Raw genomic sequence first — 17968 nt, 5'->3', positions numbered from 1 at the left:
TGACTTTAGACCAGGGCATTTTGATTTCAGTGAATATTTACCATCTATCCAGGAAAGAATCCGATCTCAGAAATGGTTTTCCATGAATTGAGAGGAGCTGCAACTCTTTAAGCCTCTCTCACGGTACTATGTCATGTCCCTAGGGAAGTCGAACAAAACCGGAACATGACTCGTGGAATGTTAAAGGATTATCGGCCATTTCGGTCTCGTACAGAGGAATCTATCGGTTTTTGCCTATCCTGTATGGAGATCGCTAACTGATTGTCACAGCACGAATAATCTTGATATTTTGTGACTGCCGCAGGGTTCCAAAATGTTATGACATACTAGTCGCAGATTCACAAGGATGCATTTTTGGGGATTCGAATGATATTTTTGTAAAATAGGCGGATGAAAGATTGTTTACTTCTTTGCGTTACATTTTTTTATATTTCTAGCGGTAGTTAGATTTCTTTCGTATATTTAGAAACATTTTTGATATTTACATTTATTTGTGTTACTGATATTGTTCGATGGTTAGAATTAGAATGTACAATTTTAAACAATTGAGAAGCTTAGATTTTCACAATCCAAATTTGTAATTGTTACACATAAAGGTAGCTATTTGGATTTAAGTTGCATTTTCAACATTCTGCTACTGTCGCTGCTAGTTTCTTTTAGGACCAGTTCATAAATTAACATCAAGTTCTCGTGTATAATATTACTTTATTAATTCGTATCTGAAGAATCTTAGAATATTGACGAAACACCATATAACTATCATAATTTCTATTATAACAATTTAATTCAATTTCTATCGATGACAGTACTGGCTATAATTTCTTTCATTACAGAAACGTTAATACCATTTAATTGAACGGAAATATAATAAATATTCTACGTTTTTATCCGAAGGCTATGATTTTGCAGAGACGAATACAGAAAAAAATAAACAAATTCCAAAAATAATGTTGCTCAGTCGGGAAGAAATTTTACAATTTAACAGTAGACCTGTATTTCTCCTATGTCAAAGGGATGATTTATGTAGTGTCCCGTAAAAATTTACCTTTCTTCGGCAGATGTTGTACGAGGTAAAAAATTTAATTCGAACATCAGAAATTCATTGAATGTTTGCGTGAATAGGTACGAAACCTCTAACTGGTTAGAAAAACGAACCAGAAGTTGCTAATTCTTCACGGTCATTGTCATCGAACATCATCGGCCTTTGAATCCGAGAGCGCGGTCATAGTTTTAGGGGGCTGCCATAAACATATAAACTAAACACCAATAGCCAAAATAGCAATACTGCAGCAAGCACAAAAACTGAAACACACGGTACAATGAGTATGGTCGGCTAAAGCAATTTGTTCGTTTGAAAATTTTGCCTAATAAAAACTCTCGTACTTACTTAGGGTAAAAAAGGTATCCTAGTTACTTCCTTGCCAATTTTTAACGATCGCTCGATCGAAGTGTACAACTGTACGATAAAACAATAATATCGATAATAATAATAATAATAATATAATATAATAGAGGACTTTTTCACTTTTTTTCATGGCCTATCACGCAATATGATTACTTTACCAACTCTTTACGCACTCTTGTGGACGCACCACGGACTTCCGTAAAGTTTTTTACCTGGACACACGCACATTTAAACAGCACGAGCTCCATTACTACTTTTATATACCCTGTATACAAGTGAATGTAAAATTAGGGAGGATGTCGAAGAATGTCGGTTGGTAACAAAGCAGTGGAGATAAAGGCAGAAGGAAATTAGAGTAAGCTTTAGACCGACCATAGCAAAGTAAAGGAAAAAGATTTATGTATAAATGTATTTTTGGAAATAATTACGAATGTAGATATATATATAGATGGAAACCCCGAAAATAATGGAAACGAGTAGAGAGAGTTGTTACAGTTTAGTAAAAATTCTAATATAGAAAAAAGATAATGAAAGGATGGTGTTAGAAATGACAGTCTCCATTACACCGACTCTTTATGGCATTGTAAGCTTTCACTGCCCACTGCATAAGATATATTAAGTAAAGGATAAAATAGCGAGAAATGGACAGCTACATGGTTACAGCTACAGTTATGAGGTTAAACGCTATATTGTTACATCATTATTAGCAACGATCACTCTCTTCCAACTCTCTAATTCTTCTATTTATACCGTTTTATACCCAACCTCAATCGTTAACTTAATTAATAATTAATTGTTATATTCGACCTAATAAAAAGATATATTTACATAATTAAGAACACAGGAAAGAGAGAAATACGCTGTTTCTCCCTGAGAAATTATATTGAGAAATTAAAAATATTGAGAAATACTTCGGTAAATTGGATCGAGAATGATCGCTAACATCTTCGAATTCTTTAACGATCATTAATCGTTCGATGTAATATTTTCTTTACGTTGAAATCTTTTTTAAAATTCCTTTAATGCTCTTAAAAATTCCTTAATCGTTTCAGAAAACTGTAGGTTCCCTGCATAGATGATAGAGATTTTATTTATTCCTTTCTTTGTTATAATTTGTTATGTTGCACTTTTTTCGAATTTCGTGAAACTTTTTATAAAAAAAAGTTATTTATAAAAATAAAGAATATAATAATATAATATATTGGAATAATTAAAGCAAAAAGATCTGCGGATGTGTTTCTTTAATTTTTTCTCCTCTTAGAAACATATCCCAAAAAAATGGCTTATTATGCCCACAACGATTATTCGAAGAAATTCGATACTGGTCTCCCTTTAGTGGGCAGGTCGACTAGTTTCCCAGAGTTTACGCAATCGCTGCCCGGTTGTTACCTCGTTCAAAAGCGATGGAAAGGCCGGAAAAGCCGGACTACCGATGTTCTAACCGTTGTTCGATTTATTCCCCCGGGGAAATGGTCAAGCAGCCGTAGGACGTAGGTTGAGTAATATTATATTTGTTAATTGTGAAATACAATCCTGCGGACCGTCTGAATTCTACCTGTGCTACGTGGGAAGTCGGTTGGATCTTAGAATGCGGATTTCCAGTGTTCCCGTTGTTGACCCTCGAGATCTCAGATACTGTCACATCGCGTCCTCGGCACATCGTGTCTAGCTTCTTCAAATCAGTAAAAATGATCGACTATGGGATAGGCAAAAAAGATCGGGAATGTCAAATATGAAGGATAGTGGAGCAGAAGTTGTTTTTTAGAAGACACGATTTTCTTAAGACACAGAATTAACCATGTTACGATCTTCCAACTTTATGTCTCGACTTTATGCATCTAAAAAAAAAAAATATTTTTGATGCTTGAAATAAGTTAGCAATGCTAACAATGACAATAATCCACGACAATAGCAAGTTTCATAGGAGAATTCAAATTACAAGAAAATTATCCCATTCGACGTCTGATCGTTTCGTTTCACTTTATAATCATTATAATCTACTGTATACATTTTTGTAAATACTATAATCAGTGCGGTATGACGATAAATTGTATTGTAGATCGTATCATCGTGATTCTAAATCCGACTCGATTAAAGCTTATAGTCATCACTTTGTTATAGTCGTCACACAAAAAATACCGCACACTGAAACTTTGATTGATCCTTCGCGTAACGAATCGCAATCGAATTACGATCATTCAAAAGGATTCATAAGTTGAAAGAAAAATTCTGCGATACATTCAATCGTGTGTGTCTATTAAAAGAAATTTTATCTGCTTCTCTTTTCGAATTGGCCATCGATTTCACGGATTAATCGCGGATCTCCATCGATGTCTTCCGAGATCCATATCCCGATCGATGAAAATCCTATTACGTTATATAAAACGGTAATAATGCGATCCATTCGAATACCCTTTACGAAAATTCTGAAGGACGATCCACCGTCCAGTAGAAGGGAATTACGTTTTGAAAATTATTGGAAACCAGCTGAAAGGCCCCTGTCCATTCTGAATGCTAAGCTGTCTAATTTCATCCCCCCGTGTCTAGATAGTATTTCATCTTCGGCAAATCCCTGGAACAGGTAAAAATGGGGGTGAACCGAAGCGTTCGATGTTCCCACGCTTCGGGTTGCAAAACATCGTACGAGCCAGCGAACGGTGCGCTCTGAACGTGTTATTTTCACGGAAAACTGTTGCGTGCGCCGTCCACTCATATCCGGTTATGGACCACTATATCGAGCACCTTTGATGGTGTGTGTGTGTGTGTGTGTGCATTCAAAACGCGGCTTACTCGAGTTTCTTCCAGTTCTCGAGCAGACTAGTTTCAATTTCATCCAATTCGTTTAGCTCTGTTGAGTTCTCGCGCTATTTTTCTAAAATGTTTTCTGTAGTTTAAAAAAAAAAGTAGCGTGTTCTTCTGTAATTAATTTTTCTTACTGTCGATATTAGTACGAATGGTATGATATTGATTATGCTCGTAAATTGTTTGCAATTGTGAGCCACGAGGAGGTCTAATATTATCGATTATCCCTTGATTGTCCACACACGTATACGCACATCTGTGTTAGTATTGTAGTATCGTGGGCGAAAGGCCTAAGAGATATCGGGCGAACTATAAACGATGTCGCGAGAAAGCCGAAGTGGCCAACAATGTATCGTTGGTCCTTCAATCGAATACTTTCGCAGAAAAGGCCTGGCTGACCCTGGCCACGAGCGGTTCCGGAACACGTGCGTGGTGGTGCTAAGACAAAAGACAAGGGGTTGCTAAGGGACATAAACAAATTAACATTCATTATGAATTGAGAAGTCAGAGAGTGCAAATTGCATTGTCGAGAGAGAGTTGGATCCGTGGTGACGGGAGTTGCGAATTAACTATCTAGTTGTCTTAATTATAATACGTTATTGTGATTAGTTCATGTTAAATAACCATCGTTTCCTGTTTAACCAACATCTGTTTAATCCATTTATCGTAAATAAATTAATTGTAGTATAAGATCCTACAATTTTATTACGTGAATCTTGAATAGACATTTAATATAGTATTTGAGCATTTATAATATCAACAAGTGTATGGGCATTTGCCTGTCTTTGAAAAAAGGTAAAAGAATAGATAAGAGGGAGAAGAAAAAATAAAATTGTATAGGCACGTATCATTCACCAATGAATGATTTATACGTTTCAACCAGATTCATCTAAACCTATGATTCGCCAATTTCAAACAGTGACCGAGCTGAAAATCGCGAATAATAGTAATAAATAGAACTAGTTAGGTGGTACGTATAACATACAACTATAAATCAAAATTTTCACCGATTACCTGAAACTCGTATTTAACTACACATCAATTTACCATTAATCCAAATAAGAAAACTACTGTCAACACACAGAGAGAGAGGATAATATATCAGCGTCGTGCTTCCATTGTGTAAATGGAATAAAAGATTGGCGTAACCCTTTACATTTCCAGGCAAAGTATCTGCCAACAAAACGGACACGTAGCAACGTCTTATGTAAACGACCATTCAAATATCGATCCCATTCGTGTTACCTGGTCCAACCTGGGAAACCGTGAAATGTGCATTGATGGATGCAATTTTTCGGAAATAGAAGGCAGAAGAAAGAGAAACGAACTGTGTATGCATATACGCGTAAACCGTGGGATCGAGTCGATCTCACTCCTTTCGGAATGCACAGGACGAATCGTTGCGTCGCTCTTCAGACGAATTTTCATCTCTACGTATATTTGAATAGAGGGAAATCTAACCGTGGGAGTGTTAGTGTGGGCGAACCGTTGGAGAATTTCGTAACGACCGAATTTTCGCAATCGTATAGTAAAGATCACCTGCGTGGCGATACAGGTAACAGCAAGATGACACGGTGGATGTGTCAACCGGACTGTGGGAACCGTATTCCCCTTTTGTGGACCATTATGACCACGATTATATTATATCTGGAGAAGTCTGCGACTCGATCCAGCTGAGAATGAAATTGCTTTTTTCCTTTTCATATGTTAGAAAGCAGTCGGTAACATTTCCTTGTTGATCGAATATCTTACTCTTTATGATCAACAATAATTCGTAAACATATTTAACGAAATACGAAATATCTTGTCTGGTATACACTGTTTTTGACATGTAATAACGTTGTGGTAACATGCTCTGCACGTTGCTTTATTATTTCTCAATCGTGCGAACCAAATGAGGTTATACAGAAATTTCACTCGTTCATTTTCATCCGAGGAATGTGCAAATTTAACTATTCATCTCTTCGTTATCATCGCGTCAATTCGATACCAAATGAAATTGGGAAAATGAGGAGTGAATAGGAATTAACACTGAAACGTAATAAAATTTTTTTACAAGAGATCAATTTTTTCCTAATATCATAGAGCTCAATCTTTAATTTCATTTGAATTATTAATAACCTTTTATAGTTGTTGACGCGACTGTAAATAGGCTTTTAATTGAAACAAAAGTTCAAAGGATTAATCAAAATAGAAATTCTGAGAATCAATTAAAATAAACATTTTAAGAATTAATTAAAGCAAAGATTCTAATAGTAGTCTTTCTCCGTTATAAAATTATTTCCATGAAAAGATTTCACGACACCTGTTATCACGAGATTATACATCATTGCACCATAAAGGTTGCCCAAAAACCTGTGAAATCTGTTTTACGCGTTTACCCTCACGCCTCGTTAATTTCAAAATTTCCACCCTGTTGTTTATTTTCGTTGCGTTTAGTGGTTTCCGCAGCGACGCTTCTTTCGCTTCTTCGTCTACAGTGTCACTTGACACTGTTTACCCTCAACCAGTCAAGGATGAACGTGGTGAACGATCTTCCGCGAACAGTGTTCGAATCAAAAACCAAGGGCTGCTGGAAACGTGTTTTCTGATTTTAAAAATAAAACGTTCTACCACCGGACACGGAACACTGCAAAGTTTCACACGGCGTGTCATGTGGCAGTGGACCTGCTTCCACCCTCTCAACGCCCATCCGGTCACTTTTACTCCCGGACGTGTCTAACTGCGTATTTTCTCAGGAAAGCGATGTGTGTAGCTCGAATACTCCCCGGAGATTACGCTGCGAGCAACTTGTCCCCGAATCGATTGGATGCTATGAAAAATCTGCGAAAAGAAAATAGAGAAAAAATTGACACGAATGTTTACATTCGTATCGTAAGATTAATGTGTTCAGTGTGCTTTTCATTTTGAAACGTGTGATCAAATTTAGATGTCCTAAAGTTTTATTGGGAAATTAATTGCAATCTGTAAACGATCGAATCGTTAAATATTCTAAAATTTTATTGGTATTGTAAAAACTACATTAATTGTAATCTGTAAATTAATGAATTATATTGCGAAATTGAACATAATTCTCAAGTGAATTAAATTCTTGTGAATCCTGTTGCGATTACTTCCGTGAAGTTCAATTAGCAAATTAAAAATAATTACAACTGTAGGAAGATATTCGACGTTTCTTAAGTATATCTTCGCGTCAGAATTTATTTCTGATATTTGATCTGTGAATCAGCAGGGCATGTATATTTGCGTACGTTGTATCTAAAATGAATGATTAGAATTTCTTAAGATCGAATCACTATAACACAGTCAAGAAGAATGATATCTTTCGTTTATCAACAACGAATAAAAAGATATAATAAACAAACTTGATCAATTTTTAACGATTAGATTAGTACATATATATAATCTATTTTTGACGAACGTTCATCATCATTTTGAGATACACGAAGATCGACAATGTTTCATAGTTTTCAATATGGTCCAGCATCTGGGCTAAGTAACACTTGAAGGAGAAAATATCGATAAAGATGCCTTAGTCTTCTCTTTATATTGGCTCATTATCGACGAGGCTATTCTGCTACGCGAGATGATCGACGAAGAATTTTTACAACCCCGGATAGGATAGAAAGATCGTAAGGTTTTACGAAGAGGCTTCATCTCCGTGAGGAGAGCAGGATGGCTTAGTGTGTAGCTTGTCACGGAAGGAACAAACCACATTTCGCCCTAAGTAAACAGCCGCGAAGGGACCACGGCTCGCATTATGCAACCTGATGTGACTGGACCATGGATATTTCCTTTCGCCTCTTGAGTACCAATATATTCTTTTTTTTTTCTCTCCCCTTCTTTCCCTTTTCTTTCCTATCTTTCCCTTTCTTCCGTCTGAAAACTGCGGATACTCGCTATTATGCCGGATACGTTTGTTTTAATCTTGTCCCCTCCTCTCGCAACGTTATAGAAGAGGAAAGGCAAACAAGCGACCGCTCGAAACGAATTATAAATTTTAACTGAAAAATGTTACGATATAGTGAGATCGTGACGATTTTTATCGATATATTAATGACTAATGGTTGTTTTCATAATAAGCGATAAATAATGGGAAAACTTAACATCGAAAGAATATTCGAAGGATGAATAAATTATACCAAGTTTATATATGGTATTTGTGTATACAGGGTGGTTGGTAACTGGTGGTACAAGCGGAAAGGGGGTGATTCTACGGGGAAAAAGAAGTCGAAAATATAGAACACAAAATCTTTTTTTTTTTTAATTTTTCCATCGAGACAACGATCTACAGTGAGATCCGTTATAACGTACTGCACGCGTACCGAGCGAAAATTCAAAATCGATTTTCTCGAAAACAAAGCCTCGAACGAAAAATTTTTACCAGTTACCAACCACCCTGTATATTCTATGTAAATGTTTGTAACTTGCAGTGTCAAATTTCGTCATAGGAAAAATGGCAATTACGAGCAGTGCTGTTTTCTTAATTTAGCTTAGAATTTGCGATTATTCGTGACAAATAAATTTATGAAAACAAAATTTCTTTTATGAGATATTGAATATCAATTATGTATCCAGATAACGTAAAATTAATAACTGTGTAAAAAAAATACAGTAGATCAGTTCAGCGTTTGAAAGGATCGTATAATTCTTCATCCTTGCTGTTTATCTATTTTTCATTTTCAACCTTCCACTAGCCTTACAACGTGTCTGTTTGAAAACATTTGCAACAAGATTCCGCAAGTATTCTTCTTTTATCTAAAATCATCAATAATCACATTGACAGTCCTCTGTTAGTTCGACTTATTTAATTTCAACGCTTGTTCGCGTTCTTTACGTAATACGTACTCTTGTTTTCCGGGTTGACTACTTCTCGAGTGATCTCAGATTTCGTGACCCTATCGGCACGGTGTGCAGCTATGCAAATAATATCTGCGATCTAGTCCTTCTCTTCTCTGGATCCTACTATAGTTCAAGTTAAGAAGATGAGCGTTGCAATTATTTAACTCCTAATGTGTTATAATTTAACTTCCTCCATCCGTCTTTTTCTTAAATATACTTATATTTTCTTATTTTCTTATATATGTTTGTCTGTTTTTGTTTACTTTGTTGTACAACTATTTTTCATTATCGCAACTTCTTATTTTCCTTGTATCATAGTGCTTGTACCCGTGATTTGCCAGATAAATAAATGAAGGTATTCGCCACCTCAACCACGACCTGTGCAGAACTTAAACCTAACTGCTCGATATCACCATACGCATCGAGACGATCATTCCGTGCGTTACACGAGGGTATGTCGACGTTTATTTCCGCAAACGGCCGATTCACCCGTTTCCTCCGATAATACCATATGCGTTAGGAAACATATAGTAGCAGTTTAATATTAACATCGAGTGATCGCAATTGCAGCTCTCACGTTCTCCGCAACGATCGATACAAGAGACCTGAAACCAAAACGAAACGCGTATTACACGAGATAAATAATTAAACGATGCAAACGATACACCTGACGCCACGTACCAAGAAGGGAAATCGTTAATACGTGCGTTCGGAACCAGTTGAAATTAATATAATTTACGGAACGAACGAAAGGGATGCTCTTGATGGACGACCCTCGACGTGGCGTCATCATTAATTCAATCCTTTCTTGACGTGCTCGATCGAGCAAACTGTATATGGTTGTGGCTCGCGGCGATTAATACGAGGTATCTGCTTAATTAAAATGTATACAATAACGAAATGGAAAGGTATACCTATTACCATAGCAATATGGTTGATGACCGACAACGGGGTAACGTGAACAATCGCAGGAATATTAAAACTGTATCATTAGACACGTCAGGTTGATGGATACCTTTATACGCTCGTACCATGCCGCATTATAATATTTGTTTTTTCATTACGATGAATCGTTGTCTTCGCTAATGGCTGAACATGTATCTTCATTATATATGTATGTAGTAAGCTTATGCGCGTTGATGATCAGTAAATTTTAGGTCAGGATTTTTCTATTTTTTCCCGAATGGCCAACGAGATTCGATCGATGGAGGGACAAAGAAATTTGTTATTGTCTCTTTGATTTTTTAAAATAATCATTTCTTTGGTCTCGTGTAATAATTCGTTCGTGGATAGGAGAATTACCTATTGATTGAAAAATAGTAGATTTATTTAAAAAAAAGTTAGAAAGTTTGACGATTCAGATTCATATCGTACCATTTTTATATTCTTACATCAGAAGATATAATTTTCGTAAGTTCAGCGAAGTATCTCGAGAGTTTCTTAATATAAATTACAATATTTCCATTATCGTTCTTCCCAAAACCTAGCTTTAACTATTTTCTATCAATCCTCGATCAATTTTATTCCCAATTCTCACCAATTCTTTACCATTTTCCAATACCGGGAATCTTCCGGTCTCTTCGTTCCTGCTTGAAAAATTCCCCGATTCCATTATCAGTGACGATTCTCGAAATTTCTTGCGTGTTACTCAACGAAAACTCGTTATCCAAACGACGTATACAGGCTCAAAGAGTTCGCGTACTCCTTTCTTGTAACAAACATTCCCCGAGGAATGTTCTCGTTTCTACGATTACCCTCCTAGTTTATGAGCGACTTACGCTTGAAAATGGTCCGCGTGCCTTTTTTTTTTTTGAATGCCTGGAGGAGAAGTTGGCGATAGTCAGGCGAACGAGGATAAGGTTTATCGAGTGTACGACCGTGTACGGGCGGAAACACGATGGTACTCGCGCGCGAGTAACGCGCTGTTACTCACGCCGCTCGTAAAGTAGACAGATAACGGGGAACTTTAGTCGCGGCTACAGAGGTGATTTAAATGGCCACTTTGCCTAATTGCGTTATGTTTACGAGCCTCGGAAATCGTAGGCCGAACTGATACCACCGTCGCGGAAGCGAGATACGCGCGCACCTCGGTGACATTTTGCAATGTCGCGATGGCAAACGCGAATTTGGATATTTTCCCCGGTAATATTTTACAATTTGGTCGGTACCTCTGATTTCTTTCGAACTTCGATGTATCAAAAAGAGCTACTTAAAAAGGTAAAGTATCATTAAGGGAAAAAGGTATTGTAAACAATTCTTAGTGACTTTTAATTTTAGATTAAAGAGAAACACAAATCAAACCTAATCTAACAACTATATAAACGCGAATTAAGTGATAGAAAGTCAGCAGTGAACAGTTAAAAAGGAAGTTTAATTTAATGTTCACTAATAAACTGGTGAAATAACAAAAAAATTATAAAATAACAGTGAAAAAACTTAACATTTGGAATTAGATTTAGCTCTGAACCAATCGCGAGATAAAAATGACGAAATTAGTCATTGTTACCTAATTGTTTGATTGAGATTATGTTTAGGTAGTTTCAAAGTTGAATTAAAATATTTTTATATTTTCCTTGTATAAATAGCCTTTTTCGATATATCAAAGTTTGAAAAAAAAACCGGAAATACCGATCAACTTACACAGTATTGTATTTTTTTCCTTCCTTGAAAGGAGGAACTTTTATCGTGGCATTTTTTCGAAGATAATGTTACGTTTTCGTTTACGTTAATGTAACTTTGAAGAAGGTGTTGAAAACTGTGAAAGGGGACGCTTCAGCGTTTTCAATGGGCGTGAAGTATGTTGTCAAAATCAACATTTTGAACAATTTTTTTAAACAACAAGAAGAAACTTCAATTACATTTAGTTTCCATCGTACTTCATTCTGGCCGCTTCTTTATATAATGTTTTATATAATTTGCTATGCTATGCGAAATTTAAATCATCCATGTCAATCAGCTTTAGTATAAATAGTATAAAATAAAAGATTAAACTAGATTAAAATAAAAGATTACTTCGATTCATTATTATTCATATATACTAAATATTAAATATACTTTTGTATCTAACTGGAAAACTAAGACCGTGCATGGTTGTCATTAGGTTTTATACAGGAAACATATATATGCTGACTCTAATTATTAATATGAACATATCGAACAGACAGATAAGATATAATGCAACGTTTTACATATCAATAGGTTTATTGAAAATTATTTTACGCTCTAATGGCTACCGGGTGTTATTCTATACCACACTGTAACCCATCCATTTTTTTCTTTTTTATTTATACAATATCTAAAAATAATTACCTCTTTCATCGATGAGTTAAGACTAGGTTGGATGATATAAAAATGCATCCGCCTACTCCAGGATGAAATGTGATAAATTGCATTGAAGTTTTTTTGGGAATTAAGGCTGAGCGGGGATAACATGTGTAGGAAATTGATCAGAATACTAACCTTGATGACAAATTTCAAGATCATCAAAATCGGTAAGCCGTAGCCTTTTCTATATAATTACCAAAATCTTTAATACCACGATATATTTTTGGAAGACGTGTTATTCTAATTTTGTATTTTTGGTTTCTTTAAGGAAAGCTTCGCTGTGGTATTTTTTCTCCCTTTCTTTTTTTTTTAAATAATTTAATCTCTCATTATATTTTATTAGTTTGTTGAACTTTTCTCTCTTTTTTTTTTGGAGGAGACAATTTGGTTTCTTATTACATTTTATTAGTTTGTTTCAATACTTTAATTTGTTATAAGTTTCTATATATTTTCTATCTTTTATTTACCAATTTCTTTTTGTATTTCCGCATCGATATAATTATTCGGCCATTTCGAGTCGCTCGAGGGTGATTTAAACAAACTAATGACGAGCGCGCGTATTCGCGGGGATACATTTTAATTATCGCCTCTATCCTTGTTCCAATCTCGCTGATGAGACGTATTGAAAGGAAGAGAAGGCAGGTGCCGCTTCTCGAATCCTGAAACACTCGATTGGCCGTCGATTTGCCTCAACCTGTTATTTAAGAAGATAATAGACATTAGTCCGCTTTAACTTTCAAGTACTACCTGTAAGTTACCTACCTGTAAATGAATCAATATATCGTGGTGAATGAATCATTTTTCTATTGTAGTTTTAACGACACCAAATTCTACCAAATGTCCAAATCGGACAAATTGTGAATGTAAACAACTAAGTAAAAGAAAAATAACCTGTAACAAGATTAAAGAATTAGCTCTTCTAATTGTTTTATTAATTTTTAATGAAGTCGATAAGATTGCATTATAATATTTAATTGTAGAAAGATTATGATTACGTCTTATTTTAATCTTTATTTTTTCTGCATTCCTTTTTCATGCGTTAGAATCGAGTAAGGACTAATTACTTCGTTTATTCTTACTTCGTTAATTATTTCGTTGGTTCTTTGTTATCTATAATTTATTATCCAAATATTTATATTCATAACGAAAAAAATACCATCGCTAGCATTCTCCGTGACCTAACAACAAAATTCGAAACTAAATTCATTCCTTAATTACAGTCGATTATAAATGAATGAACAAGTGATGTAAATAATAAAACGGTATCATTAAAATTCAATTTACTTTAATTAGTATCTGATCATTTTATACGCCGATCGATCGTTCAAAATTGCCCACATGCAATCTTCTTGCCTCTTCCCTCATCAATTATAAATGAATGGACATCCTTTGCGCAAAAGTCATGTAAATTATAATCTTCAAATCAGCATAAAGAAAATAATTGCTGTATGCTGTCATCGATCGTTCAAAATTGGCGTATCAGTTTGACAAAGTTTGTAAACGTGAAATTGAAAGATCGCCGAAAAAGGTGAAAATAAAGGAAGGAAAAAAAACAGTGAAAGAGAGAAGATAATTACAAAGGTTTTAGAAAGCCGTAAGGGCAGCTGTGCTTGCCCTCACCTGGCCCTCTTCTGCTTGCACCATCGGCGACATCGAAAGCTGAAAGATATGGCGAGGAACCAATAACTCGAACCTTGTTCCAAGAGGATACCCCAAGAACACACAGATACTTAACGATGAGATAATTCTCTCAGGTTATTGTTTGTGCTACTTTATCATAGGCACAGCTCGTCCACGTATACCTTTGATAACGGAAAAATTTATTCTGGACTCCTCTTTGTGCTATCTAAGCGAAAGTAACGCTGTTCTCCCGACGGATAAATAATTTTATCCTTTCAAAGAAAATTGTGAAAAATTGGAGATGTATTTTAAAAGTGGTTTTGATAGAAAAAGATCTGTTTAATTCAATAAGCAATTTTTTTTTATATTTGCAAGATTACAGTGCAAACTTCCATTCAAGAAAATTCTATTTATTCCAAAATATATATGGAGTATTTTTTAAATTATCCACAATGTTTCGTGTAGACGTTAAACGTCTGTCGAGCATCGACGTTAACGAAGTGGTTACACAAATCAACGATCGCTTTTTCGAAATTTATCGGTACAACAGACGGCGTTGATGCACATTTATTGCCTAATTAGCTGGGTTATCCGAATGACACGCGCCGGTATTTTAGTGGCGTTGCACATCTGCGAAACTGAAACAATAGATAGAGCGATGCAGCTGTTTCAAAAAAGAAGGAATCGCATAAAAGCACTGGAGGAACAGAGAACGATATACCTACATATGATGAAATCATTTTATTATCTTTGTTCTCTTCTCGTCAGCTAATTAATATAATATAAGCTTGTAAATTGATACGGCTCACGCGATATAGCTTTGACCGATTATACTTTACATTAGCTCATTACGAACCAAGCAATATCATAATATTATAACGTTATAACGTTACAAATATCTACCTCGTCTTCTCTCATCTTTCTGCAATTATATAAAATAAGCGAAAGAAGTAATGACAAAAATAAAAATATCTAAGTGGATCCTTGAAATTCCCCGTTTGCAGTCGCAATCAATAGCAGATTAGCGACAAATATTCGATAACAAAATGAAATTTTAATCTAACGTTGATTCTTAATAGATTTTAAGACTCGTCGTAATTACATCAGCATGTCTTGATAACGCGCGTATAGTCACTCGACAAGCAACGAGCATCCTGTTCGACAGCTTAATACGGCGCGCGAGATATTTAATCGGACAGGGCTTCTCTATCCGACTCGTTCATGCTGTCGGATCACATTTCTCGTAAGGTAGCGATCGTTATCACGGCGTGATACCTCTCCCATAGCAAATTACACGGTTAAACACGGGCTGACGACGAGTAGGGGAAAACGATCGGCGCTCCTTTAAAGATTCCAATCTCATCGACAGTAACGAGTTGCGACATGCTCCGTTGCCTCTTCACACTCTCGCCAATCCTTTAACAACAACGAGAACACCAAAATGGAGAAGGGATAAGTCGTTGCTTTCGAAATCGTTCGCTCGTGCGATCCAACCTTAAGGATAACGTTTCAACGCGTATTCTGTATGCCGCTATTCCGATGCTTTCAAACGGAAGCTGGATAATTGCACGGTTTCCATGTGTCCATTGTATCCAAGTGGATTAACCCGTTGAGTAAGACGTTTCCTTTTTTTCGCCTATGAAAGATTGTACGAAGATAATCCGCGATTCTACACGAACAGAGGAGATACTCGCGATTGAAGATACGAACGAATCGATCTGTTTGAAAGACCTTCCGGGCTTTGTGGTCGCGAAACGATGATTTCGTGATGGATAGACTGGAATTTGACGAGAATTGTTTCGACGAAAGCTGATCTAGCCTTTGGGTTACATAGACGGACGTACCTTTGTTTTTCAGTATGTTGGTGGACGCGACTTCATTTTGAAAATTGCGATTCTGTCAATTTGTAGGCATTCAAGTTCGTCATTCGCTTTTATACGCGAATTTCCGCGCCATAACTTGTTAATCGGGTCGCCTCTTAATTAGAAATTTGCATAATCACGGAGTTGGTTGTTAATAAAGCCGGATCAATTCTAATTAGGTTGATTTTAATTCTCGTCAATGTAAATATGGTATAATGTATTAATAATACAGATGAGATTAGGAATCTGAATGAAAATGAATCGTACATTCTAATTGTATAGTCTTCTTGTAAAGAAAACGAGATTATAACTATCAATGCATACCTTAATTATTTATGAATATCAAATAACGTTTCATCGAATTTCTGGTCTAAAATGGATCATTTATAAAATTGACATTTTATTACAAAAATTATTAAATCATTATTCAAATAAAAGAGGATGTTGTTTCATATAGAAATATATTTATAGCAAATTCGTTTTATTTCAAGCTGTAAAGAATTAAAAGTTTGGAGATTAGTCCATATTCAATATCGAAAGTACCATATCAGATAAGTCGCTTTGCCAGATACAAAGTGTCTTTTTTGCTTGATACGTGTGTAAAACATAATCCTAATTGTGAACGAATTTCTTTATGGCAGATACGCATCAGTTCAAACTACAAATGCAAGGTTTTGCAGGTATGAAGTACCATACATTGTATTGCGTCACAGGCATCAGGTTTGCGTTTCTGCTTCGCTTCACGCGATCGTTTCTCGATTGAAATCGTAGCTGCACAGCAAATTCGTATTGTGCTACGTATTTCTAGAAACGAAGCTTAAAGCGGAGGTCTCATTACATTGAATTCTTTGCCATCCAAACCCATATTCCTATAACGTTTTAAGCTAAACGTTTCGCAATTTTCTATTTCATTTTTTTATTTTCTATATATCTTAAATGTTATGACGGATGTTTGTTCGCGTCATGGAAACAGTTTTATTGAAATGCTTGTGAAAATTCTATGTAGATAAAATACGAAAAATACGATATTTCGAGCGAATATTTGAGTAAATATGAAAAAAATTGTACGGGAAGCTCTGTGTTTAAATATTATATACAAAATCGATAAGTAATTTCGTCTACTATATCGTATATTATGAATCAAATTTCGATATTCTTCAAACCATCCGATTTATGATACAATCTATTTATTCAGCGTACGCTACAGGATTCTTATATTAACAAAATTTTTATACAGTTTTTCGTATGTTCTACATTTTTATGTGTCTTTTTTAATAGGTATCATAATTAAAACAAATGTGCATAACGTTACGGAATTCTATAAATTATTTCAATCTATCCTTTTTGATAAGATCAATATCAAACTCAAAGCCAAATATTTACAGAAACTCATAAATAGTATGGCCTATTCATAAAATTTCATATTTCTGTATTTCTTCGCTAGAAGCACTAATTACAATTAATAAACTAACTCTAAATTATTACCAAAATATTAATGAATTAACTGTGTGGCGGATCGGTATCAACAGGACGCCGACAGGTCGAGGCATCAACGCGGCGCAACACCTCCCGGGCGATCCGCTGGTACCAACCGCCAACACTAGAGGGCTACGACGACAACGAGTCTGTCTAACTCGCTAGCGGTCGAATATACGAGCGATTGGTACAAATACCGCACCTAGCAAGACTCCCTTTACGTCTAAGGCAGGGACTACCGGGCATAGCCTTACTGACGAGTCCACCGGTAGTCCCGGGACGAAACGCACGACTCTCTTTTCATCCGCCACAACTGTATAGACACATCTGTAAACATACATCAATTTATTCACAAACAGCTCAAAGTAGATGTACTATCACAACCAGACTTCTTAACCATTTCTCATATTACACCGCAAAATATTAGAAAAGTGCCACATATGACCGAAGAAGTCAAACAATCTCAAGTACTGTCACAATCAAACCCTTTAACCATCCCTCAGCTGATGGTTGATGATGGTTGGATGGATGATGGTTGGATGATGAACAAATACCGCCAAATCTAACCGGAAAATATTAGAAAAGCATCACATATGACCAAAGAAGTCAAACAACCGCAAGTACTGTCACAATCAAA

The sequence above is a fragment of the Bombus vancouverensis genome, chromosome 2 (genome assembly GCF_051014615.1).
Source record: "Bombus vancouverensis nearcticus chromosome 2, iyBomVanc1_principal, whole genome shotgun sequence".
NCBI classification, from domain to species: Eukaryota; Metazoa; Arthropoda; class Insecta; order Hymenoptera; family Apidae; genus Bombus; species Bombus vancouverensis.
This window is presented reverse-complemented; position numbering follows the sequence as displayed.